At 35.1% G+C, this 3,748-nt stretch overlaps 1 long non-coding RNA gene across 1 annotated transcript; it reads right to left on the bottom strand.

Annotated features, from left to right (window-relative positions):
- Positions 1-2,630: 2,630 nt before the first annotated feature.
- Positions 2,631-3,138, bottom strand: LOC103636752 (uncharacterized). Its single transcript, XR_558118.2, has 4 exons — positions 3,089-3,138; positions 2,938-2,991; positions 2,769-2,843; positions 2,631-2,675 (listed from the first exon to the last, which is right to left on the bottom strand). It is a non-coding gene; the product is annotated as an uncharacterized lncRNA (long non-coding RNA).
- Positions 3,139-3,748: the final 610 nt, after the last annotated feature.

Here is a 3,748-nt window from a genome sequence, read left to right as displayed (position 1 = left end):
TTGAAAATATAATTTTATGCTGCATGTAAATGTTGATGTATGTGGGTTGGGCTTTAAAGGAGGACAACATAAGATTTCCACATGAGGTTGGTGATACAAGTTCTCCGTATCACGTAGCACATGAACAATTGGAAAATATTGCTGCATCGTCAGAAGCTAAAAAGGTGAGCATTGCTAAATGATTTTAATGATTGGTATAAATATATGTAAGTATGCATATACTAAATAGTAACGTCTATTATTGTGCAGAGGTTGAATTTTAATGTGGATGTTATAAATCTGAGTATGCCGGATCGCGCAAGACCAAAGGGACGGACAATAAAAAATTCAGAAGAAAGGATTATGAGACTAGGTGCGAAAGGAGAGAAAAAGAAGAATAGGAGATGCCATTTGTGTGGAATAGCAGATGGGCATAACAGTAGAACATGTCTGTCTGTGGAAGAGAACAGGGCAAGGCTAGCAAAACTGTCTAATCGAAAGAGAGGACGGCCAGCTGGATCAAGACTAAACAATAAAACAACTGCTCCACAGTGGAATGAAACATCGACTGCAAAAAAACATCGTGTTGATGAAGAAGTGGAAAATGAAGAAGCCGATGAGCATATGGATTTGGGCGAATAATTTGAAGTGTGACTAACGAGTGGTCGATTTAGAAGAAACTTGTAATATCACAATGACTTATGCTTTATTTTGTTCGAAATTCAGTAGTTACCTTTAAAGGGTTATATAATGCGTAGATATGAGACTATTAAATGCTGCGTAAATATAGTCAAGCACACAATTTATGTAACTGAATATGCACAACAAATTGGCAACGTTTAGCAATCAGAAGGTCTGTACATTAATGTTATATAAAACTGTATACACTTAACAATAATAATCGAATGGAATGCATACGTCGGTTTCACACTTCAAATACATCAAACATGATATAGCATAAACACTTGTGGAGATTAGCATAATTTGCGTAAAAAATGTAAAAAAGATGAACCGAGTGTATATAAAATAATGAAGTATATATTATGCATAAAACTTGAATATTGAAACAATATGATAATACAAAATAGCCAAACCTTGGAAGCAAAAAGATTAAGCAACTCACAACTGGAGATGAACTAACATAGAATTTGTTAACAGATAACATAAATAGTCATGCTGGTAACAATTATGTTTGACACACTTAAGATAAAAGCTGTTGCGAAGTAGCATAGACATTAGCCACATTGAACATAAGTGGCACACAGAGTATCAAAACACATTATGAGAGGCCTGACATAAGTGACTTAACAAGTAACATAAACAGTTTTGTTCATCCCACAGGGAATCATGATCAGGTATTCTATCTAAGTCTTGGCTTTCAAACAGCGGCGCCTCCTTGGAGAATACTTGAAAGGCAGCAGTTCTGCAGGAAGGGAGGCAACCATGTTGTTGCGATGAAACGTAAGGTAATGCAGAACAAAGGCACGTTGGTCCAATGGTTCATCCTGAAATAGCCATAATATCAATTATATGGTAGAATAAAATATGAAGGAGTAATATATGCAAGAATAGAAAACTAATTTAGTGACATACCGGAGTATAAAATTCTGATAAGTCACCATCATCAAAATCGTAGTATCGGAGGAAGTTTGCAACAAAAAAACCACAATCATTTGACCCTGGTGTCATGGTTGGACAGTTGGGAAGAAGCCCAATCTTGTAGTTGCCAAACTTTGGTACAGTTGACTCAGGTCGAGCTTCATGTAAGGCTATGCTAAGTCTTCTCATTATGAGTCTGGACCAAGGTATCTTCGTTCCATTTATCATCATTTGATCATTATGAATTTGTTTCCATGTAGTGCCTCCAAGCAATGTACCATAAGGGTTTGAATCTAAGATGTCTATGCGACGACGTTCAAAATTGATTGCATAAAGGGTCCAGTGGCCTCGTCGTAGCATAGGAACCAGGATCTGTTAAATATATATGTTAAAATTATGAATGAATTATACTATGCATATGAAACATTAAAACTAATACAACAAAAAACTAGTAACCAAAAGTACACTATAACATTTGTACAAATGAAACTGATTAGAACTCACCAATTTAATCTGGTTTAGAACATCATCTGAAGGTAGGGTCGGTTCAAGATGTTCTTTAAGAAGTGTTGTTGTGAAGGGCTGTGGATTTGAACTGTGTTGTTCAAACTCCTCAATATTCAAAACGGTCTAGAAAAATAAAATAACTTGATTGGTATTATATATTTATAAAGTAAGAGTTGCAATAAGATACAAAGTTGTGGAGAAACAATTACCCCAACGTTGACGTTCAGTATAAGAGTGTTGATTACAGAATCTGGATTGTATAATACATCATCCTGACGAATACAGTCGATAAATCCCTGCATGAAAGTATTCTCAAGACATTTGTTGGGACCAAACGACTCGACAACATCAAGTACAGACCCTCCAAATCCTCCAAAATTAATGATAGACCTGGGGAAAAAACTTTGATTAAAATCCTTCTAATTGTACTTAATTGGAATTTGAATAACGAATACATACATGCTCGGATCTAGTTGTCCTGACAAAATGAACTTAAGCAGGTTGCGAGCACAGTCTTCACGTGACACGTGGGGATGTTCAGCGAGTGCGTCTTTACAGGAACTATCCTTTGCAACCAGGTCAGTAGTTGCCTAATATATGAATAAATGTTAGTAAACAGTTGCATAAATATGTATGTCATATTGTATAAATATGAAAAAGATGAAAATTACAACATGTCTTACATCTGTCAATGGGGTTTTATCAAACAGAGGTGCACCAGATACAGGAGTATCATGTGTAACAGATTTTTGTCCTTCCTGTAACCAATAAATTTATTAATAAAAACGTAATGAAACATAGGGAAAAATTATTATTATATTAGCATAATATGATGAAGGTGTAAATACTTACACTATTTATTTTTGGTGTTAACTTAGGATCAGCAGGCTTGTCTGTTGTGGGAGCCTGGGAAGTTAAAAAAAATAAAGCATGCATATATATTACTGTTACTTGCATATATTGTAACTGAAAGAATGATAATAATGATATAAGGAAGTCAAACATTAGATTTTGGAGTCTTGTCAAAAATAGGATCATCCATAGTTGTAGCTTTTTTGCAGACGTTCCCACGGACAATCTATAATGGAAACAACTGAGATTTGAATAAACGGTAACTTGTATGCATAATAGAATATATGCATATTATATATAGTTTGTATGAGAAAACTTACATCATCTAAAACTTTGGTATGATCAGTAGGAACATGGCTTTCCTGATCATGTTGTTGTTTATCAGATGTTGGAACAGTTGGTGTGGATACAGGATCATTTGTTGGAGGCATTGAGGTAGTGGGGGGTTATCTACATTTGGAACATATAGTAATATATTAGTTGTTACTGAATATAACAGCATTATAAATAGTGAACTTGATTAGTTTAAAAAAAAAGTAAACATAAATACTAAAACCTTGTGGCTGTGAATCACGCTGCGTTGCAGCTCTCAAAACTTCATCTATCATTTCACCAAATGTTTCGGAGAGTTCAATCTGCTTCGAAACAATCATCTGATGGCTCGACTGTAGGGAATCACAGTATTTATCCACCTCTTTGTCATGAGCATCAAACAATGATTGAAACATTGGACGCTGCAGGGAGGGCAAACATTGCAACTTGTGTCCAATCAAATTCTTGATACGAGGCACATAGATGTTGAAAACGGCAG

This window comes from Zea mays, chromosome 1, assembly GCF_902167145.1.
Source record: "Zea mays cultivar B73 chromosome 1, Zm-B73-REFERENCE-NAM-5.0, whole genome shotgun sequence".
NCBI lineage: Eukaryota > Viridiplantae > Streptophyta > Magnoliopsida > Poales > Poaceae > Zea > Zea mays.
Note: the sequence above shows the minus strand (reverse complement) of the source record. Positions and strands in the feature narration are given on the sequence as shown.